Source organism: Chamaea fasciata, unplaced genomic scaffold, assembly GCF_029207755.1.
Source record: "Chamaea fasciata isolate MVZ Bird 193981 ecotype frontalis unplaced genomic scaffold, bChaFas1.0.hap1 SCAF_3, whole genome shotgun sequence".
Lineage (NCBI taxonomy): Eukaryota > Metazoa > Chordata > Aves > Passeriformes > Sylviidae > Chamaea > Chamaea fasciata.
The window spans coordinates 36,841,090-36,865,483 of NW_027094088.1; the positions used below are offsets into that span (position 1 = coordinate 36,841,090).

The following is a 24,394-nucleotide window of genomic DNA, read 5'->3' on the forward strand; positions in this document are numbered from 1 at the left end:
GGGTTTCTGATTCACTAGTGACAGGCTGGGATACACCCCAGGCTGTTGGGTCGTTTCTCAGAACACGGGACACGCAGGAAGGAGCGGGTCGCGGCCCCGGCACCGACGGCGGCACCTCCCGTCCCGCCGCCCCTCGCGCTGCCGGGACCGCCCCGCCCCGCCCCCCCCGCGTGCCGCCCGATGACGCAACCGCGCCGCGACGTGGGGATTCCGCCGGATTACCCGGCGTGCCCCGCGGCAAAATGGCGGCCTAAGGCGAGAGCGCGGGGCCGGGGCCGGGCGGGGGCAAAGTTTGGGGCGGGCTCGAGGCGGGGCCGAACCGGGGCAGAACCGGCCGCAAAGTCACTGGGACCCCTGGTGGAGCCGAGCCCGACCGGGTCAGAGCCGGGCTGGGGCTCCGGGGGCGGGGAGCGGGTAACGCGACCGGCTGGGGACGAAGTCCCGGGCGGGGCCCCCTACGCCCCCGGGCCTCTGCGGGCTTCGGGCGGCGCCCAGCGAGCAGGGTGGGCCTTTCTGTCCATGTGTGTGGCGAGGAATTGTAGAGTTCCTCGAGGACAGCGGGTTCGGGCGGGTCGCACCGTGGCCGGAGCGGGGGGTCAGCCAGGTGGGGCGGGGGCCGGGTGCGGGAGGGCGGCGAGGCACAGCCCCGGCCCGAGGAAAGGGACGGGCTCCTTGGGGAAGGGCGGTGATGCCACTGCCTCAGCCATTGGGGCAGTACGGAGCTCTCTCACCCGGGGAGAGACCCGTGTCAGGGATCGGCAGGCAGAACCTGGTTCACGCAGGGTGTAGCTGTTTCTGAGTGATGGAGAGTTAGGTGGTGTGGGGGATGAGAAAGCAGTATCTCTGCAGGGAGCGGTGCTGGAGTAGGAGCTGCAAAGTGTAACAAGTCTGGGCCAGCACGTGTGTTAAAGAACCGGAGTGTAATTGGCAGAGGCAGGGTTGGAAGGGAAGAATCAGCATTCCTCTGGTGTCAGACTCGGCAGGGGTTAATGGCAAATTCTCTGCCAGCCTGGACATCCTCTCTAGTGCATGAGATGCTTCCCCCTGTAGAACTAGCGTGCAGCCTCTGGGAATGTGGAGAGACTTCAAAGGAGAACAGGTGAACAGTAAATGCTGTACTGCTTCTGGCTCTGAGCTTGAGCACTGCACAGAGCAGAGTAAAAGACTGAGTGCTAATACACAGATTTTTACAACGTGAGGTTGCACTGGTAGGCATCAGAGTGTGCAAATGATACACAAATCTGGCAAGGCTGAGAATGACCTAGATCTCAGAGATGCCAGGTGGATCTTGTCCACTGAAAAGAATCATCCATCACATGTAGGTGGTTCTGTGCCAGTGGAGGCTTTTCAGAGCTGTGCATTTCTGTTTTACAGATTCAGAGAAAGAAGCAGGATAAAGGGCCCGTATGAGATGAAGCAATGAATCCTTATTGAAGCAGCAGGTAAGAAGGCCAGGAATGAGCTGATGCTGAGTCAGACTCTGTTCTTTTTGTACCACTGCTTGAATTGTTTGAGAAGGTGACCCACATACCTGAACCACTGGCCCTCTCTGTGGTGTTCTCTGCATTCATAGTCAGCCTGGGGTGCCAGAATTGAGAGGCCAGGGGTGTCAGTGTAATGGGAGTAACCCTGAGAAATTCAGCAAGAGCTTTTGAAAGAAAAGTTCAATTAAAGATGTAAGCCAGTGCTCTTGACATGCCATCTGGAAAAGCAGTCTTAAATGTGCTCTGTCAGTGCCAAAGTAGCCATATAATTCACAAAGGATCTGTCCAAATGAAATCCTTTCTGATGAACCTGCACTTGCAATAGTGGCAATGTCAAAGTTAGGTGGTTCTAGTGGTCTCTGTTCTGTCAGGTTATTTGTTCCACCGTATTATTTTTCCGTGCCAATTTTAACTGTTCCCATTGTTGGTGGTGCAGGTGTGCCTGAGCTCACTGTTGAGAACCAGTTTGGAGGAGCAGTTGTTTGATACCCAGCAGCTGGTTTTTTTTATTGTATACTCCCAGATCACCTTTGTAACAACTCCTTTCTCTCTTCTTCACTTCCTAGTGGATCCCTGCAGAAAGCACCTCTATCCCAGCAATGCTTTGCACACAGTGTGACTTAGCTCCTGGGGGTTAAATCAGCATTTCAGCTACCAGGTTGTAGCTGTGGTATCCAGAGGAGTTTTTCATTCCTTCCCAGGCACCCAGTGCTCTTGAAATCCGGTGAATGCATCTCAGTTGGGCCAGTGGAGTTCCAAAGTGCAGCCCATGGTTATCTTCATCTTTAAAATTAACAAGGCATTGGGTCAGGAGGGGATGAGTTACTTGCCAAGACCTGTTGCCTCTTCACTCTCCAAAGCAGCTTTCTGAACTAAAGATGACCTTGCGTGCTTTTCCACTCTGTTTCAAGTTGTTTGTTGGCTGCTGCTAAGTCACTTGCTTTGCAGCCAACAAACCCTCAGCTCTTATCTCTGCCATCCACTCTAAATGCAATTATGGTGTAGCTTGTCAAGGAGATAGGCTAAAGCCTTGAAAAAGCTGGAGTCTTTTGCAAGTCTGCCTGCTTCTTGTCCCAGAGCAGAACAAATCAAGTCAGATGGGACAAACGATTTTTGGTCGGCGTGCTGGTCTGAATGGTCCCAGAGCTGGCTTGGAGAAGGGGCTTGTGGCAGCTGGTGTGGCATATAAAGTGTTTTTAAAAAGGTGAAGAAAGCCAAGATATTTGATCAGCAGCAAAGTAAACAGGTTTTAGCAAAATGTTAACTGTATTTTTTGGTAGTTGATTTCATGCTTGTGAATCTTAGAGGCTGATGGTTTTTCTGAAGGTGAGCTCCCAAACCTGTTAAAATGTCTGCCATGTTTTATGGAGAATCCACTGCAAACTGGATTCTGAGATTTCCATGTATCACCACATCTCCAGTGTAGACCCAAGCAGCAGTTCTGGAGGTTAGGTCCTGACACATTTACTGTGTTGTGTGTTTGTTGTCACGGGCCTTGCTTCTCCAGCACAGAGTGACAGCACAGCTCTCTGCCTTACGGAGTGCTGGGAGAGATGCGACATGTAGGGGTCTCAAATGAGCCTGCTGTGATACAGATTGAGGGTAAGATTCCTCTGCTAATAAGTGAGGATCTGGCTTGACACCTTTTTGATTCATCTTGCTCTTTTTACTGGGCTTGTCAGGATCTGGAATTGTCATAATAGAGCAGATCTTCTTGACCATTTGACTCGATTAATGCTTTGAGAGTAAATTTAAGGTCTTGAAACTTGGTATATTCATCTCTTAGCTTGAGGGCTTTTGGTTGGGAAGATATCTCCTTTCTGTATGACACCCTGAGCTTTGGAGAGAGAGTGCGTGTTGGCATCCATGCCAGCTGTGTGTCTTTCAGATCACTAGTAAGTGGGTAAATGTGATTCTCTCTGAGATTTATTTTACGCAGGACTGCAAAGGAACTATGTGTGTAACCCATGCAAACAGGACAAATGCCTTAGGGCATGAAATCATCCATCCTGTTTCCCTGCCAGTTCCCCTACCGGAGGGCTTTTCCTTAGATCTAGATTGGCTGACTCTGTAACTGTAGTAGGAAGAATGTTACATTTTTAAGTTGAAATACCTTTACAGCTGGTTGGAGGGGGAGGGTGATGCTATGGTCAGAAAGATACCTCATTTCTGCCACAGATTTACTGTGTTCAGATCACTACTGTTTCTTGCTCTTCACTCTTTGCTTGGAAAATATGATTAATAAATACGATTAGAGATTTGAGCATGAACCCCTAAGTGTGTAGATGCTTAGCTACTGTGGTGTTGAATGCTTTAGTAAAGCTGCGTGGAGGAGAAATGAAAAGAGTATTTCAAGCTGTGACTTCAAAATGAAGCAGCCCCTTGTGTGATCCATTGTCCTGTGTGTTCTGTAGCATGGTCAAGTTGCTATGGAGTGCAAATCAGGCCCTGCCTTGTTCAAGGCACGTGGACACTCTGAGACCTCACCATTTTTGCCTTCCCAGGAACTATTTGCTTGTTTTGCTCACATCTAACCTTGCCTGAATCTTTTTGACTTCAAGGACAATTTTCTCTTTTCTGCTTCGTTGTTTGTTCCATTCTCAGAGACCGTTCTCTTCGTTATTAGGAGATTCATATACGGTTTTATTCCAAATATGCTCAGCCAGAGAGGGCCGAAAGCAGCAGCTTTGCAGGATGTTTCATGGTTGGAATGACAAGAGCCAGCCTCTCCAGAGTGTCCTCCTGGGAGCTGCCCTTAGGAAGGAAATGGCGTGGAAAACCCATGTAGGAGTGTAAGAATAGGTTTGCAGTGGTTGGAATGCAGTGTAAGCATCACTTGGGTGGGCTCAGTTTTCCTCTGCTTTTCAACAATGCTGGGTGCCAAGCCTGAGGAAGACTGCTGTGCAGGGATGAAGGAGCTGGAATGTATTCTTCAGTTGAGGTGAATGCAATTCAGTGAAACTGATAGGCATCAAACTGAATAATGATTTTAAAGTATTTTCACATGATGTCTAATCTGTGGAAATTCACTACCACATAATAGTGCTGAGGCTAAGAGCTGAGTGGGATTCAGAAAAGATCAAGCACTTAGGAGTGGAAATGTTCAGACTTGCTTTACTTAAAGAACTTGTTTTAGAAGGTGTATTTTTCTGAACTAATCCAGTCTCTTAACAGGTAAAGGTTTAAAGACAGGGCAGTGTGTTCCATAATTGTCCACTGAGGCTTCTTGCTCCGCTACTAAACCACCTTAATGTGTTGGCCTGTGTCAGGGGCAAGGTATTCAATCACTTATGTGCTATGTTAGCTTGCTCGCTGACCTTGCTTTCTGTGGTAACTGCATTAGGGTAAAAAAACCCATTAAACAAATCACCAACCAAAGAACAAATCCGCAAAGCACTGCAGCTTCTCTGATTAGCGGTGGTAGTTGAGGATTTTAAGCTGGTAGAGAGCAGGATCTGTGGAAACACAGTGTGGTTTGTAGAGGAGGACCATCTCACTGATGAATGTGGAGACGTGCAGCTCTTGTCTTTTCATGCTGAGTGGTCATGCAAAGCACTTGCTTCTTCCCTTTGCTTGTAAGAGGGAAAAGAAAAGAATGTGTGGAGTTTGGCCTCTCCACGTCGCAGTCTTGTTGTGGACTTTGGTCTCTGAGGTGTCTGAAAGGCAGGCCTTTAAGGCTGTTCAGGGGAGTTCTGGTGTGTTGTAGCATGAGCCTCAGTGTACTAATGTCTGTGAAGACAGTTTGTGTCCTGTGCTCATGTCCAGTCTGTTGAGGATTAGGAGAATCATCAGTGCTGCAAGTAGGTGTAAGTTTCATTTGATGCATAGGCTAATAAAGATATGTGTCAGTGGCATAAAGATATGTATAAAAAGCTGTGTGTTTGTAATGTTTGCCTGAATGCATGGGGGACTGAAGGAAAGAGTCTGTATGAGTATTTTCAGAGACAAAAGCAGGATATGTAAATCTCAAGATCCCTGTATGGGCCCTTATGGGCTTCTCTGGGAACAGCATGTGCTTTAGGCCACAGTTTAACCCTTTCGTGGCAGGGCTAACAGCTGAGAATAAACAGTTACCGACTTTCATAGAAGTTTGGTGTTGCTTTTAAAGTGAAATAGGTCAGGATTGGAAAGTAAGTTTCCCTGCAAGGCTTAGGCTGATTTTTAGGCAGAGAGTATCTGTCCAGCTTCTGGTGGCAAGAGAGAACTGGTTTAAATTTTTGATTTGTCAGGGATCAGCAAATTCAGACCTGGAAGTCCCACAGTGACTTCTATATCTTTGGTTGAGTTCTGTATTTGTAGTTTAGCTCTGTGATAAAGCTGGCCTTGGGAATGTTGTAGGAGTCATAACTGGATTTTCTTACTCTTGTGTTTAAAGTCTCAGTTGTCCAGATGTGTTAATGTAACACTCATGCACAAATGGTTCTGAAATGAAAAGGGACAGATGAGGTAGTCTCTCCAACTATTGAGGAGTTACATATAGGCTTATTAAAAGCCTAAGGCGGGTTTTACTTTATGGCATTTGTTTCAAAAGAGTGTAAGTTATTTTCCCAAGGTAATAATTAGATAATTGTTGTGGCTGTAAGGTTTTTGACCATTATTTTGGCATAGGCTGTAGCTGGTTTTAGACCTGCATATGTCTTGCTTCACAAGCTCTCTGCAGTTCTCAAAGATGCCTTGCTGCTCTGTCTCCTAAATCAGATTTCTTCCTGCAGCTTTAGTTTTCATTAGCGATGACTCTGCTGCTGCCCAATGGGAAGGTTAAAAATATTCTAGGGAGATGAGTTGAAATCTGGTGTCTCTCACATAACTGAATACTGATTGCAGTTAATACTACTGCTGTTTTTTTTTCCCTTGAGTATTTTATTTATAATTTTTTCATTATTGAGAACTCTTCTCCCTTCTCGTTTTTCAGTGGGAGATTCGTATACGGGGTATCATAGGAAAAGCATTTTCAAATGGGGGAAAAGAAGAAAGTGGAAAATGACAGGATTTTTGTGCTTAAAATTAAGTTGTTTTAAGTAGCCTTTCTTTAGAATGGACTTCAAGCTTCTATCCTGCCTTTAAGTGCATTTATTTTTTTGAGCAGAAAGTGTCTTGTGCACTAAATTATGCAAAATGTTTTTATTTCCCTTTTAGGATTTAAGCATTGCTTACACTACAGTTATGTGAACACTGGGAAATTAAAACTTTGCTCAGAAGGGTTTTCCAGGTAACTGCATTTTGCTAGAGATAACACTCTGTTGTTAGATGTCTTTGTAGGCACTCAATCCAATTTCTTCTAGGACTAATGCAGAGAGTCATTTTTGGCAAACATCTCCTACTGGTCTGGTTTGATTCCTGAAAGCAAATCACGCTTGCCGGGCTGCAGGATTTTGGTAGATTCTACTTGTGAGTGTATTCATTTTTCCATGATTAGATGATGCCTTTGCAAAGAGGTCCCCAGGTGTGTGTGAAATGGCTGTAACAGATTTCAGTGTCGTCAAGGCCCCAGCTGGATGGGGCTGCATTACCGTGCAGCTCCAGAGATGATTTACTGCCTGACTGACAACTTGTAATACAAACATTAGTCCAAGCATGATCTTGTCCCAAAGCCCCGCCCACGCAGGGAGCCGGGAGTCTTCCTGCCACGCGCCATAAATCGTTTAGGGTTTGCTCATGGCCGTGCGTTTGGGGAGCAGCTGTGGAGTGGGGATTAGCAGTTTGCAGAAGGCCCGTGCGGGGCTAAATTAGGGGCTCTCGCTCTGGTGGTGAATACCAGGACTGGAATAGCAGGAGCGCTTCTCAGCAGTGAAAGGCAATTTACTCTGGGAATGGGGGTGGGTGCAGGGTATCTGTGAGGGTACAGCAGCCAGGAGAGAGTGTTGGATTGCAATGCTCCAGTTGGAGCTCTGATGCCTGATTGGTAGCTGCCCAGCGCTGTGTGGGATCGAACAAGTCATTGTTAGTTCTGTGGGTTTAACATTTTATTTATATATTTATTATTTCTATGTATTTTACACATATATAGAGAGACACGAAATGTAAGCCTACCTCTTCTGTCTCCTAGGAGCTGAAGGATGATAGAGTTTTTTGATGGGTTTTTTTTACAGTGTGAAGAGTGATTTCCCTTTTGCTAGCCCACGGTGGCAGAATCAAATTATGTGCAAGGCCATTTGGGGCTTCACAACTAATTTTAAACTTTTATTAGAAGTTTTACTGTGCCACTTGGATTTATTACAGCTTTGCAACTTCAACTCCCAAAGTAAAACTATTTTTGTGCTGGCTGCGATAATTTAAATTACGTCCTGGAGCTTCTAATGACTAACTCGTGTTTATGGTGAAAGCTCCCATTTATCTAAACTCTGAAAGCACAGTCTGTTTGGTAATGTATCTCTGAATGTATTGATGCTTTATATCAATGGCAAGTACATCAGAGCCTAAAGTCAATCGGTACCTTCAAGTTTTCCTGTAATAAAGAGAATATGCGGGTTTTGCTGTACAGATGGGACTGGACAGTACACAGTTCAGAGATCTCCTGTGTGTTGGCTGAAGGACCAGCTGCTGAGCAAAGCAGATATAAGTAGATCATTTTCAGCTGGGTTGGTTACTCATTAATGAATCCTTTCTTGGGTGGGTTTGGTAAGAGTCTGGGCGGAATGTGTTAGCAGGGTGTCCCCTCCAGATGCATCAGCGGAACATGAATGCTTCTAGATGGTAACATGAGCATCCACGGGGCCGTGGGCAAAACCAGTGGGCTCTGGGTAAAGAAGGTGATTGTTTCCAAAAGGACACAATTAGGAGAATTCTTACTATTTTGTTGAAGCTTCTTCATGGGCTTTTCTCTCAAATAGACCATTTTTCTGGTGCTTTCCACTGTGCTGTCTTGTGTTGGAGGTTTGGGGAGAGTAGCTGGAAGGGCTCATCCTAGGCTTATTTTAGTCTTAGAGTTGCCACCATTTTTCTTACTGCTTTTGCTGAAAGGCTGTATAGTCTGATTCTTTCTGCTCTGCTGAGATGGAGGCCAGATAGCACCAAATGAATTTGTGGCTGTTTGTGTGGGCATTTTGAGATTTGGAAGGCACTTTGCTAATGAGCTGTAGGTCATTTCATGTCAGATGGGCTGAGTTTCCATCGAGCTGGTTCTTTGTTGCGGCAATGCCTATGGACTGTGTATGTTTGGGAATCCCTATTACCTATCTCAGATGGAGAGGGCTTTCCTCTTCTTTGCTACCTCCTCTCTCCCCACAAGAAAAAAATCATCACCTGGAGGGCTGTTAGCCTCCAGATGGAATTAGATGCTTTGCTGTTACTTATGTAGACCTTTCAGATGTATGCAGAGTTTAGAGAGGGGCGTGGATGTGTGATTGTATTTTGAGCTTTCCCTGCTTCTCCTTGTTTTTGATACTGAAGTTGGAATTCACCCTTCCCTTTTTCCTGGGAACTGATGTGAAGGAATTGTTGTCACCCAGAGCAAAGCTCAAACCGCTTGCCTTGAGGCCCTGCCTCTCCGGGTTAGGACTTTGCCTGACTTCCACAGACAACAGTTTATTTATGAGCTTCACGTTACCTGAATCTTGTGGGGTAGATCTGAGGGGTACTACTGTTCAGGGCAGTGGAAATCGCAACTCAGCCAGGATAGGGAAGGAATAGAGTTAGTACAGTTAACTCTTCCCCCCCCCACACCCTCCTTTCTTCCCTGTTTCCTCACCTGCCCAGCTGTGTAGTAGGTTAGCAGTACGTGTCTGTTCTTATTCTTATGAAAGTAGACTTTGTTCTCTGAAGACTGCTAATCATGCCCCATGGGGGTGTAATCAGTTATAAGGTATTTAATGCAGTGCAGGCGGGAACAGGCTGCCTGGCTGGGCTGGCAGATTGCAACACTACAATTATAAAGGGCCCCTTTCCCCCACTCATCCGCCCACCGGTGGCAGGATGAGGGTACCTTGAAACAGTATTGAGTCTATGAAAAGTGAAGATGTAGTGGGGGAAGGGAGAGGAGAGGCTGAAGAGGCAGCTCCTATTCTGGGAAACAGGCAGACCTACATTCTGCGAGAGCTGCAGCCATTGCAGGTTGCACTGTTGAGACTTGTGGAGTTTGGGTGCCAGTGCCATCTGAGTGGATTGCACAGGGATGGCCCTTGGCAATGTGCAGAGCAGCAGGGGCTTCCATCCTGTCTGAAATGGGTTTTCTTGTGCTGGCTGGGGTTGGACAGGTATGGAGTGGTTAGGAGGGGAGAAGCCCATTCTCCTGCTTGCAGTGATTTAGACACCTAATCTGTAAATCCTGCCAGGCTTCTATTTATGTCTTTGGATATAAATCTATTGGTAAATTTGGCCTTTCATGCCTCATTCTTCCAAGTACTGCAGCTTACTGAAGGGAACAGGTAGCCTGAGGCCTTGAATTTCGACTGGCATGAGAAAGTCAACTGGACCTGGGTCTGGTCTGTTCTTGTTACTTAATATCAGATCATTTCCCTCTGTAAGGGCCTTGAAATGCACATGTGGGGTATGGAGCAGCTGGGCCGCAAGCCTTATAAATCATCCCTGCTCCAGCAGCCTGCTACATGCATCGGTATGTCTCAGGAGCTTATGGCTACATTGACCTTTCCCCTTTCAGGTTCCCCAGAGGTTACAGTGTTTCAGCCCTTAATTGGTTCCCTCTGAATTTCCTGACACTGTTTTGTGTCTGTTACATTCATCGTGGATATATTCTTGCTGTGGTGTTCTTGAGAGTGTTGGTTTTCCTGTTTGGTGTTGAGAGAGCACTGGCTATTGAGTCTCAGAGTTAGCCTTTAGCACTGGGTGATGGATTTTTAAGGTTTTCAGGAATGGGTTGTTTAGCTAGGTTTCACAGAGTAAGTGCAGATTGGCAATGTGGGGAGTTCACAATATAGACTTGAGAATTCTGCTGACAGTTTCACATCTGAGGCATCCTTCGGAGTAACTTCATATTTGAGAATGTGAATTCTTTGGAAAGCTTTAGGATTTGTAGGAGTGCCACATGAAGGAGGAATAATGTTTTTTCTGACTACAGCACAGAGTCTCTTTGCAAAGCTAAAATGATGAGGTTCTGAGATAAGAGGTTACCTGATGTCTTGGGTATTTGTGCATTAAGTTTTTCTTCTCTTGATCACTGAAATGACCTGATGTCAGTGCTGTAGTGGAAGAATGTTGTACAGTTAAAGTCAGATCTGTATGTGTGGGCAGTGGAGACAAGTGTTTACAGAAGGATTTTGGGGTAATGAGGAAGTGCCTCCAACCCAGAGAAGCTACTTGACTTAAGGTAGGATGGTTTCCTAGGGATAGAAAAAGACCTGTGTCCTTCCAAGCACCCCTGTTGCCCAAAGTCAACTTCTTATTCAGCACTGCCCACTCAGCTCAAGAGCTCTCAGTGCTATATTTGCCCCTTGTCTTATATGAAAAGTCAGGGAAATTGCCTTCCCAGGCTAGTGTAGAGAACTGTTCCTGCCCTGGACTGTGGCTACTTCCCAGCCCGGGCAGCAGTTCTTCTCCCTGTGGCTTGCATGCCCAATTGAGAAACTCTTCTGTCTTACTCTGTTTTTCCTGTCCCGTGGGCTCAAGGAGTTGCCTGGAGAACTTGACCCTCGCACGAATTTGGGACTGAAGCTGTCCTTGGGGTCCTGACAGTGGCCCCGCAGGCAGGTGTGGGGAGGGAGCAATGGCGGGTGTCAGCAGGGCGGGTGTGTGGGCTTGCTACTTGTTTTCCTTCTCTGCCTGGTGAGGTATGCAATGTGTTTGCCTTCCTTGGCCTGTGGTTGCAGCCGCATTCCTGCAGTGGGAGTCAGCACGGCGGCGGGCGGCGTGCTGTTCATGCCCCGTGGCTACATGCTTTCAGCTCCACATCAAAGGTGTATTTAGTGTGTAGCTTGTGCCATTCCTGGCCACACCTGGTGGCCTGCAGGCATGCAGGAGGTGGAGTCTGGCTGTGTTTGCAGATGGCATTCAGGGTTCAGACTTCTTGCTTGTGGAAAGGCTGGAGCTGAATCCATGCTAAACAACCCCAGGAATGCACCGGGAGAGCTGAGCGGCACAGTCACTCCAGGGGCATGTCCTAGCAGCAATGTTTCCTTTATAGCTGCAGCAAAATAACTCATGCCTGCTTCTCCAAAGGAACTGACTGTTTGCTTGGGTGTGTTGTACGGTTTAATTTACGCTGATAAGGCCAATTAAGGTTGGCTTGTCCCCCGTGCAGGCTGTGTGCTCTTGGCAATCAGCAGATGATTGAGTGGTTCGTGCCATCCAGCTCTGCTCAGTACACAAGATGTCTGCCTGGAGATGGAATGGCTTTGGGGTTTAACCCGGGCAGGACTGCTTCCCCCAGTCGGTGGGTAAATGTTCTGTTTCAACTTCTTCTGGAAAATCTTTCTTTTTCTAACTGGTACCCCAAGAGCTGAGGACAGGAAGCTTGCTGAAGGATGGCAGTTCGGGATGTAGCTGTTATTTTGGGATCCTTGACAAGATATCTCTTTTGAGAAATGGTTACTAGTTTGCTATGCACCCATGCAAGCCATCCTTGTCCTCTATAGAAATGTTTTATTTGCGTGGCACAGGGAAACATGATCCCCTTTGGTAGTGTCATTATTGGCAGCCCGGAGGCAAGGCTTGTGGAAGTAACAGCACACCATCTTCTGTGTTCTGGATAAGCCCTGGGCTGTTCGTCACCCAGTTTGCTTGGATCTTTTGCTGTTTCCCTTTTGGCAATTTCTGCTAGCCTGAAATTCTGTGACCTGCCAGTCATTTCCTTATTAAAGTTAGTCTTATGCAGAAGACCTCCCTACTGCCATCCTTAGATAGTAGCAGGAATGGAAGAATTTGTTTTCAGAACTCTGGCTTTATAGCTTAGTTTTTGCATTTTAGCTGTCGCCACACTCTCCCCCTGAGTCACTGCAGAGCTCACTGCAGACAGGTCCCCGCCATCCTCTCTCCAGAAGCTTGTATCATTTTTCAAAGCAGGATCTCAGTGTTAGGTGATTAAGGGAATGTTACTTTTTCCAAGGCTCCTAGCATTGTGAAACAGTTGGAAATTATTCACGTTGGGCTCTCTTCTCTTTTGATTTCATGCAAACTGTGCATTTTATTTCAAACTAGTTGCCACCAGCTCAATACGTAACTATTAGGGCTTGGATGCTGAGAAAGTGTGTTGCCTGAATCTTCATTTTTCTTCCTCTGTTCTGTAGTGGCAGACTGGACAATATGCCCAGTAGCAGCAGGAGGTGGTAGCAAAATATAAGTAAGTCTAAAATTGGGTTGTGTGGCAGGATACTGATAGAACATTTAAGTGTGTAAAATCGTTGTCATACTGGCTATTTCAGCTTTGTTATATGATATGGGCTATGGCTGCAAAGATGGAGGTCGTGTTTTGAATTACATACTGCTTCTGCTGACACTTTCCAATTACCAGGAAAGGAGTGAGGGAATAAGAATTAAATGGATGTGACATTGGCCAAGGAGGAAGTGCGGTTGATTACTGGCCCTTTTCCATCATGTCAATGAGTTTTAATATGTTGTGGAGAGAAAGTCACCAGCTCCTTGTTTTGGCTTCCCTGCTGGCTTTCAACACCGTAGGAATCCAGGCCTCTGTGCTCCTGTATCTAGTCCTGGGCAATGTGTTCCTCTGGCAAGAGCTGTAACCCTCCCAAGTAGCTAGATCTCCCCCTGGTGGAATAGAGAGCTGAAGGCACGGCTACCCAACGGTAAAGTTGGGAATTGGTCTGATCCCGGGGCACCTTGAGCTGGCAGCAGATGTGGTGTTTGTCCAGTGAGACATTCCTTAGTCCAGAGTCACAGGCTCAGCAGAGCCGCCCGTGCAGCTGCATGAAGCTGAAGGCGTGAGTGAACAGCTCATGGCGATACTGAGCAAACACCTTGTCTGTGCAACGTCTGCCTGGCTACGTGCTGGCATTCCTCCATGGTCTTTGCCCTTGGATGAGCAGTGGACTACTAGCTCTTTGGGTTCTTGTCTGACACTTGGCAAAAAAGAGTTACCTGGGATGTGGTGGCTTGCTTTCTTTTACATGTCTGGGGATTATTAGGCCTCAGTTAAAGCCCCTTTGAGGATAGGTGACTTCACTTGTAGCTCAACTATTTCGCCTTCCCTGCTTGCTCTCTGAAGAGATGCATAGAGTTTACTTAAGGGGGGTCTACAGGAGGGAGCCCTGTGTGGGGGAAGAGCTTGTCTGTTCAGCATTACTAAAAAAGAGTGGTTTTCCTTAGCCTTAGAATAATTAATGGACTTATGCTATCCCAAAGGACAGCAGTGGTAAAGACATTTCAGTTTTACAAGAGCAATGCCAGGCAGGGGATATAAAGTAGTCTGGAGAAGCTGACCTTGTGGTAAAATTGAAGTGATTGGCCTTTGCTGCAATTGCCCCTTGAGACAATTGATGCTCATAATTAGCTCCAGCTGAAGAGCAGCATTGGTGCTAGCAACGATGACAGATGTGGAAGGAGGTAGTTGATGAGAGCTCTCTCTGACTCATCTGCCACAAAGAGAAATTTGAAGTGTCTGAGGGAGAGCTGAAGCAACCCAGCTTGGTCACAAGTGGGGAATCTGTGGTTATCCCCCTCCAAGGGAGGAAGGTGAACCAAGGAGGTACAGTACAGTATGTACAGAAGGACAAACAGTGCAGCCCATGACTGCTGGTGACAGGCAGCCTCTGTGTGCAGGGCAGGGGGTGGAGGTGTGAGTCCCCTCTGCTGGGGCTGGGATCCTGTTGTTAAAAGGACTGACTGGAGCCCAGGGGAGCAGGGGGAGAGGAGCTGTAGTCAGTTGCGTGCTTTACGCAGGTCATCAGTGAAGGATAGATGAGTGGATCTGTTTGTTTTTCCTAAGCTGGATTAAGCCATGTTACATTTCTGTGACTGAACTCAGAATGAAATCTCTCAGTAGTTCAGTGGTGCTGAAGACTAGGAGAATCATTATTAAAAAAAACCCAACCCAAACCAAACAAATGAGGCAAACTGAGGCAGATTAACTACAGGACCACACCACAAAACAGAGAGAAGATGCTCCAGGATTACATGCTGCATCAGGAGCCATGCTGCTGTATTGTTTACAGACTTGAGACAAGTTTTGTGCCTGTGCCTGCCCCTGGCACAAGCTCTGAGTCTGCTAGGCAAAAAGCATGGATTTGAAAACCGTCTCCTTGTTCTGCCTTTGTGGCCTGTTGAGATGACTACTGCCACTGTGTACAGGAATGGATGCTCTAACACTCAGCATTGTGCCTGGATGAAGAGGCTGAGTGGAAGTCAATGAAGAATATTTGTTTTAGCCTCCAAACTAGGCCGTGGCTGTGACATGGGTTAAGTGGGAGATCTCCATGCCTGGTAGGAATCCTGCCTTGCAAAGGAGTCAGTAACAACACCACTTGTAACCTCTGGGAAGAGAAAGGGCCGGGATATAATCAGCTTTGGGAAAGGGCTGTGATGACCCCTTTTCTCTTTCATCCCTTTGGCTGCATGGTTTTATTCCTCAGACACCACTTTGCTTCTCTCAGTGCGGCTCTGCTTTTCCCTGCCAGCTTACAGCAAGTTACTGCTCGTTGGAGGTGATGCAAGGTTCAGGCAGCTTGGTTGCAGAAGACCCCACTGATATCCTCACACAACACTGGTGTCACTAGTTTTACTTCATTGTTCTGACTGCTGTATGTATTCAGTGCCATAGAGATCATAAAATATTTCTGTGCTAGATCTTCTCTGATGAATAGCACAGAGGATATCTCAAGTTTCCATGGTAATGCTTCTGAATGTGCTTCTGTCACCAAAGAAAGGGGATTCCATTTGTTTAAGATGTGAGGATTTTGTCTGAGAAAGGGGATGGTGGTGAAACTGCATATTAGTTGTTTTCCTGCCTTTGAATGTGCCTCTGACTGATACATAATCTGGAGAAAGAGGAAGCTGACATTTGGCTAATGGCAGAGACGGCCTGTGTCGTGCAAACTACAGCTGGACCCCTGGACATGCTTAACTGTTCAGCTACAGATGCAGCTGCACAATCACCCAACAGTTAAGCCTGTACCATTCTCTGCCTCTCATATCTGACCATCTGCTAGGGAAAAGCTAATTAAACCAAAACAATTCTTGCTGGGATTAAACCCCAGCAGCAGAAAAAAAATATAGTACAAATATTGTTCTACTACTGGATCAGGGTTGCTGCTTTATTTGTTCTTATAAAGAATTGCAGGCTATTCAGCTCAATTATTGTCTGGTAGGTGGTTAGCTCATGCACACTTTCCTTTCTCTTTTCTATCCCAGATCATTCCTGTTTTAGGTGCAAGAAATAAGATTGTCTTGCTGGATTTTTGTGCAGTTTCTTTCTTGTGACAGCTGAGTCTGTTTTTCTTTAACTTGTAACTTGATGCAAAACCAGTGCACAAAACTGTTCTTTTGTCCTGGTGCCTCAATTTCTCTGCTTATGGAATGGAAATTGTTCCTACCTTCTTTGCAGGTATTTATGGTGAGAATGAATCCTAGAGTTGGTGTGGGACCACATAACTTTATAGTTGCACCAGTGTGAATCTGAGACTTAAGACCAAACAGTTTATTGCAGAAATCTATCTGCAGCCCTTTGAGAGGTGAAGTTTAAGTCTTATAAAATGAAATATGTGTAATTGTGGTTCCCTTAGCAGCTAAACTCTTGTGTAGCTACAATCTTTGATGCCATGTGATCTGGGTTTCAAAACAGCTCTTTCAAAAAGAAAAGAATTTACAACTGAGGTTGATTTCAGGGATGCTGTGTGTACTCAAGTGACAGGTCACCACTTTATTCAGAGTTGTGGCACAATTTAGTTTCTGAAGGCCAATGTGGGATTTAGTTCTCTTTAAGGGGCTCTGAGAGGATTCTTGATAATGTCTTTCTGTGCTAAACTTGGAAAACTTGCACTGAAGAGGAAGTTAGTTCTGCACATGGTAGCTCAGAGGCAGCAGTAGAAGGTGACCCTGAGGAGAGAGAAATGGTTGTGTTGCTGGTATGGATGTGACTAAGACTGGTAAGCTCAAAGAGACACAATTGAAAAAGCAGGTAGAGATAAAAAGTGCCAAGAGAATGAAGATAAATTTAATCTTGATATTCAGGAAGAAGAGTTTGAATAGTTTTTAATGAAGAAAGGAAAGAACACTACTAATTTTAGGACGGTTGAAATTTAATTTTGACAGATATGTTTCCTGGGGAAACGTTGTGGGAATCGAGGAGATGAGAGATGATGTTAGACTGTGGGTTTGTAGCATGTTAGGTGTGTGACCTAAGACTTGGTTTGTGTATGTGCTTACCCCACAGGTAACAGGAGAACATATTTTGGTGGAGGAGGGTCAGTAGTAAGACTGTGCCTGGGGGCAGTTAGATAACATGCTCTAACTGCACACTCCAGTTTGCTCAGATAAGCTGTTGGTGAGCCGTACCCTTAGGAATGAGCAAGGGGGGAATATTGTCTTTGCGGGACTGCTCCAGGTATGTTGGACATCAGCAAGCAAAAGCTGTGTGGGAGTATGGAAAACAGTACAGTGTGAGTATTTGTGATCAGCCTTTCCATGTTGCTTGGGGAAACTAGAGAAAATACTAAGCTGCACTGGTCTGAGCCATTGTTATGATGTTTATTTGGCATAGGATGAATAAAACTTCCAAGACATATAAATGTCAATACCTTTAGTATCTTAGTATACCTTCTGTAGTGTAGTTAGCTTATATTGATTCTGAGAGAGGCCACACTGTTGTGGGTTTGGGGTTTTTTGGAAGAAAGAAACCCCAAACCAAACATGAAAGCAACAAAACCTTTAGAAGTAGAAAAGTGCAAAAAAGGGTTAACGTCAATATCGGTAAGGATTTTGCCATTGCAGGGAAGTTGTACTGGTTTAACTTAATCAGATTAGAGACAGCTGTGATTATATTAGTGCAGCATTCCTGTATAGGCATCCTTAATTTAGTTTGTATCTTCTATTTAATTTAAATTGTTTCAATGTAAAGTGCTCTTAAACTGAATTAAGGACATTTGCCCAGGAGTGTTATACTGCTTTATATTATTTTCTAAGTCAATTTAATTTAGTACAGTGTATATATAGACAAGACCTTGGGGAAAAAGCTGATCCTTTTTATTACTTGCTGAACAGTCTGTCATGTTTGGCTGCAGCCATGTGATCGTGGAATGAAAGAGCCTGTTGTGGTACGTGTTGGTGGAGGATGGGCAGACAGATCATTGTGAGCCTTTGTACAACTTAGTCATTCTCAGTCGTAGTGTTCAATTAAAATTGGTTGATCCTCCTTGTAAATGAGGCTTTTTCCTGTCTAGGACACATGTGAGAGACCCCTGTAATGTTATTTTAAGTTTCATCCTCAGCCTACCAATAAAAGTGCCTGCAGTGTGGTTAGTGTCCTGTTTAGGCAGGAAAAGCAACATCTTAAAACTTGGTACGAATGTTTAATGTTTAAAAAAAGTCAGATGGCTAAGGAGGTTTGGGCTGGATTTTGCTACTTTTCTTCATCCATAGCTTGAAATAAATGTCACCCAATATTGATGCTGATTCCTTCCTGGTCTGTGTCTCCTGACAGTATGTGCCACCTGCTGTATATGGTGACTTACATACACACAGAACTTATGGCCCAGGAATAAGTAAGTACTGCAGATGTCAGTTCTCTTTCTGGTTGAAAAGGATAAATCTAGTCAATACATCTTCTGTTCTGCTTGCTGGTAAAGGCTCTGTGGGAACAAAACTGGCATGTGAATTACTCTGCTAGCATGGTTGTGGTGATAGCATTTCAGAATAAAGCTGACTGCTGTATACAGCCGTTTTAGTTTTTGAGATTTGTTTTTGTCAGCGCCTGCAAGCATTAGGGCTGGACTTAGCACCTCCTCAGCATTGCAGATGCTCTGTAGGCTGGGTCACTGTAGCAACTTGTCCATCTGTCCTCTGTAAATAATGCAAATAATGTGCTCTGCTCCATTGTCCCACTGTGTAGATAGTGCATAGTGTGTCAGCCATCTGTGCATCACTGAGGCTCTCGGACAGAGGGCATGTTTGAGAGAGTGGATTGTGGCAAGTGAATAGTTGAATGCTCCGGCAGTGGAGCATTCTCTAGTATTACTGTATCCCTCTCCTAGAGGGACAGCTCAGTGACATTCAGCTCCTGGCACTGGAAGAGATGGAGATTGCAGTTTGCACAGAACTTCTGAACCAAAGCTTGAAACAAGAGGACTGCTGATATTATTTGCTGGGGGTTGTGTGAGACTTGGGGAATACTTACAGGGGCTGAGAGTCTGCCTCTCAGTAGTTGAACAATTTAAGCTGCTTCTACCTTGTCCTAATTAAATGCCTTTTGATTTTATGCTCTAGGGAGGTCATGTATGATTTTCCCCCTCTTCTTCCCCTCCTACACAGCACAGGATATGACAGAGGTCTGGGAAAGGAATTCCTGCATGGTGATTTTCTACAGAAATCTCCCTCTTTCACTTCTCTTCAAATGTTTGCTTGTTGCAGCCATTCCCTTGCTTGTGTTTGAGAAAGTTTAAGGCCGTGACTTCCAAATTTCCCTCGTGTGACCTATCAGCTTTATCCAGATACATGTTGTTAGAGTATCAAGATTTGCTTTTTCTAGCTGGGTCCAGACACTTCCAGAAACTTTTAAGAGTTCTCCCAATCTCCATGAGTTTTTTATGTAGTGTTCTGGCATTTCTTTAAATTTCTGAGCAATATACTCCAGAAGTCTTCTCATGGGAGATCTTAAAAGAAAAGGTAAGAAGACAGAGTGAGGAGGGACATGAAACCTAGGGTGCTAAGATGAAGAGACTCTGAAAGTTTCTAGCCTAAACTACCTTGTGAGAGTTAGAAGGATCACTGAACAAACTAAACACACTACTGGTGTGTCAGCAGTTCTGAATGAGAAGTTGCCATTAGCCCTTGATGTAGCTGTCTGTGCTAAAGGTAACTTGGTAAATGACCTTTAGCTGAGCTGGTTCTTTGTGCAATTTCAGGTGTAGCCATTAAAGGTGGTTCTATGCTGTGTATGCATTAAAAAGCTGATGCTCATTTCCTGGTCAGAACCTCCCCTGGGTATTTTTATTCTCCATTAGCATTCCTCCTGGGGATTGAATTCTCGTCCTTTGCTTCCTGTTCTGTTCCTGTTCAGATGTTAATCAGCTGTTGCATTCTATTCCAGTTACATGTTAGTGATGCTAGCATTTCTTGGACAGTGTTGACCAGTCCTGGCTTCTATAAAAGAATTAGGGAAGCTAAGCTACTCTTAACACAGCAGAGAGTAGATAATAAAATGCAACTTAAGGGTGTGGAGTGCAACTGAATTACAGGGACTGAGATCTTTGTATTGTGGAAGGAGAGAACAGGACTGTAAGAAAAGTGTGATTCTGAGAATTCTGCATGGTGCAGTGGATAGGACTGATACATATGTCCTGTGGTATTTCCATTCAGCAAGAACTGTGTATGACTGGAGTCCAGGGATTTAATTTTCTTTGGAAATGTGTTAGGTGTTAAGTAGGGCATGTTACATGGACTGTTGTTCAACAGCTATCCTGATCCCTTTTTCTTGATAGCTCTTGGAATTGTTCCCATGCAGAGAACAGAGGTTTCTGCCTAACAGTCAAGGTTAATTGGTATGGAAAAGCAGGAATGAGCAATAATCCTCTTGAAACTCGATTTTAATCCAAGAGTCACTATAAAGCTATTACTCAGGTCTGAATCGTGACCACTAATATACCAAGCAGGACTGAGATGTGAGTCTGCACTTGGGGCTGTCATCCTTTTATTTTAAAATGAGCTTCCACGTAGCCAGCAGCAGAATGGATCTAAACATTCTTTTGAGATGCCTTCTCTGAATGAAAAGATCTCTCTCATTAAATGTTAAAGGGCCCTTTAATAACCTTGCAGTCTTTTTCAATTGTGCTTGGCACCAGTAGTCTACAGGTGCTGCTTTTAATTTCACACAGCTTGTTTTTCTGGCCTGGACAGACATCCCTTGGTGCAGGTATTCCATTGTCTATCTCCCTGGTTAGTTGTCTTGGTCAGGATTTCTGCGGCAGCTTCTCAGGTAGCCTGTCTGGAGGCTTTTGAAAGCTAAGGTGTTCTCTATCCATAAGCACAGGAAGGCAACTAGATGAAATTCTCTTGTGTTTGCTTTTCATGAAGCTAGTCAGGAGATCCTGATACCTCCTAAAGCAGGATGTGCCAATATCCTGTATTGGATAGGCATGCAGAACATAGGTTGGCCCACAGAGAGCAAATATTCCAGGTTAACTGTGGTGGTCAGACATGTGTCACAGGACATTGGATTTTCTTACTTGTGGGTATTGTACCTGCAAGTCTTTGGAGTGTGCTGACTCTGATAGCCACAAAAAAATTGTTCTGTAATGTTGCATTAGAAACAAATGTGACTGTGATTGTGTTATGGAATGTATTTTTTCAGTAATACAAGTTTATCTTTCTGAATAAAAAGCAGTGCTAAAGAAATGCTGCTGTTAAGAGGAAAAAGCTGGGAAGGTGATACAGTACCTGAAATAAGAGACTTTGTCTGCATATAATCACTGTATTTTGCTTGAGGAAGGGCCACTGCCGACCCTCAGCACTGGTAAGGAGGCTGATTTATAAGGTCAGAAAAGGCAACACAAGAGAAGGTGATGATGAGGAAAAGCCTGCAAGTCTTCTGCCTCTTTGCAGGAAATGTTCAGCTGCTGCAACTACAAGCAGGCAGAAGTTGTGTGCATCCTAGAAGCAAAGTGTTGGCTACTTCAGGCCTTAAGGGACTTGCCAAATATCAGGAGGAGACACTAGGTGGGCACAGATGTCACCTTTTTTATTTCTCTTGTTCTTTCCCTTTTTGTCCAAAGCATTCCTGTTTGAACCTTCCTTTCTCTGCTAGGGACCTGGAGATAAAGCAGTGCTCATGGGTGGTGGTGTGGTTTTGTTTGCATGCCAAGTGGCTGTTTATTCTGTACAGGGCCCACAGAACTGTATTGAGCAATTCAGTGTGAGATGACTTCTGTTTGTGGTGTGCGGTGAAGGTTTTGCCTTCCTCAGGTCACACAGAGAACAGAGCTACCCTGCAAGTGGGTTTTACACTGAGGGATGCTCTCTGGGAAAACCAGCTAGAGTCAAGCTTGTGTGCTGCCTGTGCAGCTGCACTCTGTCACTGTGTTGTGGTTAATCCCAGCTGACAACCACACAGGCACTTGGTCACTCTCCCCTCTGCTCCCAGGGGGATGGGGAGGAGAACTGGAATGAAGTAAAACTTGTGAGTGGGGATTAGAGCAGTCTAATAATTAAAATAAAGTAAAATATAATAACAATTGTAATGAAGAGTGAGAGAGAGAGGAATGAAAAACAAGTGATCCACAATTCAATTGGTCACCACCTGCTGACCAATGCCCAGCCTGTCCCTGAGCAGCAGTTGGCCCTTCCCAGCAACTTCCCTCAGTTTCTGTACTGAGCATGATGCCATTAAGTATGGAATATTTCTTTGCTTGATTTGAGTCAACTGTCCTGACTGTGCTCCCTGCAAGCTTGGTCAGCTGTCCTGACTATGCTTCCTCCCCGCTTCTCATGCCCCTTGTCACTGGCACAAGAAACTGACAAGTCCTTGAGTTAGAGTAAGCACTGCACAGTAACAGCTAAACTATCAGTGTGTTACCAACATCATTCTCATCCCAAATCCCAACGACAGCACTGTGCCAGCTACCAGAAAGAAAATTACCTCTGTCCCAGCTGTAACCAGGACACGGTGTCTGAAGAAAAACACACTGTGTGTGTTTTGTCAGTGTGAGCCTTGTGGCCCTCAATAAGCCATTCCAGTGAAGCTGTTATTGTCAGTGAGCTTAGAAATCAGACTGGAACAACAGTGGGTAATAGCTAGAAGATAGTAGAATTGGACCTACTGCAGGTGATAGACTGCTAGAAAGAGGACTGTAAATGTTAAGGAACGTTCCTGATGAGAAGTGGAAAGGATGGATAAAAGGAACTAGGAGTTTAAGTTTCATCTTGTATTACAGTGCTAATTAGAATAGCTGAAGAGCTGCCTCCTGCTGTAGCTCCAAGCTAAAATTGAGCTTCTGTAGGGTAGTCTTAATGTGGACTTAACAGCAAGCTCCTTCAAAGAGAGGCTTGTGAATAGTGTCATGAGCAGAATTAGTGGCTTTTTCTGTTTCTGGATATTACCTATATCCATTTCTGGAGCAGAAGGTCCATCTGTTCTGCAAAGAGTATCTGCTCCTCTCTGAACAGAGGTGTGGGGAACTGAACCACCTCAGGATTCTCAACCTGTGGTAGCAAGGGATGCTCAGGTATTGTAGATGAGGAGGCCTTTGCTGAGCTGTTCACTGCATGTGCTGTTGCAGACTCTGGGTGTCTGCAAAAAACTTAGGTTGGTGTGGCAGAGTGGTTGGAGCAGAATGATGGTGACTGGGTTCTTGATGGTGGATAGGAATGCAGGTGGGGAAGCAGGGACCTCTGGAGCTATGTGGAAAAAACAGCTGCCTCTCTGAGGTCAGTTACTGGTCTGCACAGGCATCCTGCTGTGTGGAGAGGTGGTTAAAAGGCCTGTGCTTTCTGGGATACAGTGAAGACATGGAGTTTTTACAGTGGAGGCACCTGGCATTAGATAGTAGTCTGATGGTGCAGCAGTTTGCTGTTGACTTCTGCCCTGGCACCTGGCTGTGGGTTGCTCTGAGCATGCCTGGTTGTTTCCATGTTTTGTGCTGGTAGGTGACTGACACCAAGTTTCCTTTCTCATGTTTCAGGAGCTGTTGGCCAGATGCTGCTGAATGCTGACAGGAGAAAGCTGATTCAGAGACAAGCTACCAGAAATGTTTGGACACGTCGTCACTTTGGATCTGTAAGTCCTTGTTTGAGGGAAAGTTGCCTGGCAGCCCTATGAGTTTTTGAGTATCTATGGAAATTCTCAGATCATGAGGGTAGATTTCAAATCCTGGTATCTTTTCCAGGTGAGTAGGGATGAGATGGCAGGTAGCATAGTTGCTGCCTCTAGGGCAGGAAGCAGGAGAGTTCTGAGTTCCTCAGGAAGCCTGAGGAACTGTGTGCTGAGAGATGGGGAGGCCTTTGGCATGTTCTTTCTGAGCACAGCTGCAATGGAAGCATGCATGGACCCATTGGTGCAGCTGTTCCTGGAAGCCTCTGTCTGCCTGCCGTGTGGCTGGTGGTTATGCCTTGGTGCTGAACCAGCTCCTGCTGGGAGCTGATGGAAAAGCAGATTCAAATTATGCTGGCCTGATCTTCCTGGAGGTGCATGTTCTCCCTTTCTTTCTCCCTTCATACTTAACAGTTTGCCCCACAGAGCAGTTCCACTGTTGTGAAGATACTTTTTCCTGTGCTAGTTGAGACTCGAGTCCAGCGCTGTAGCAAGGAAAGGGGCCAGACAGCTTGCTGGGGCAGGGCCAGCACTGGGGCACCTCTTCAATTTGTTTTGGCAAAGCTTGATTTTGCATGGTCCTGGTTGCCTGCTTGTTCCATTCACCTTCACTCTGACTCTCCCTGTGTGTGTATAACTGCTCCACACGCTGCCTCCTGTGCCACCTCCCAGCACTTCATGCCACTGACATGGGAAAAGCAGCACAGCAGCAAAGTGCTTCAGGGAAATGCAGGCTTTACTGAAGTCTCTCATGCCAGTGGCAGAGTGATGGCCACAAAGCTACTCTCTTACTGAGAGACTAACCCAGCTGACTAACCCAGATTAACCCAATCCTCTTCTTGTAGTGATGGGTACCTGTTGTGGTTTGATTTCCACTGGCAACTAAGCATCACACAACTGTTGGCTCACTTCGCACCCCTCAGTGGAATGGGGAAAAATTTGGGAAAAAAGTAAAATTTTGTCAGTTGAGATACAGACAGTTTAATGGGACAGAAAAGAAAGGGATCATAGTAAGAGTTAGAATGTACAGAATAAGGGATACACAGTGCAA

General features: G+C 45.6%; 1 protein-coding gene across 4 annotated transcripts in view; it reads left to right on the forward strand.

Annotated features, from left to right (window-relative positions):
• The first annotated feature begins 222 nt into the window (after positions 1 to 222).
• The window catches only part of TJAP1 (tight junction associated protein 1), a 40,345-nt gene continuing 16,173 nt past the window's right edge, over positions 223 to 24,394 (forward strand). The window contains exons 1-3 of one of the 4 annotated variants that reach the window (XM_066178616.1): positions 223 to 255; positions 1,375 to 1,442; positions 23,216 to 23,310. The gene's annotated coding sequence lies outside the window, so the exon portion shown is untranslated. Of the gene's footprint in view, positions 256 to 313; positions 378 to 1,168; positions 1,443 to 8,116; positions 8,178 to 23,215; positions 23,311 to 24,394 lie in introns of those variants that run through there. The other 3 variants (XM_066178617.1, XM_066178618.1, XM_066178619.1) reach the window with 3 other exon arrangements.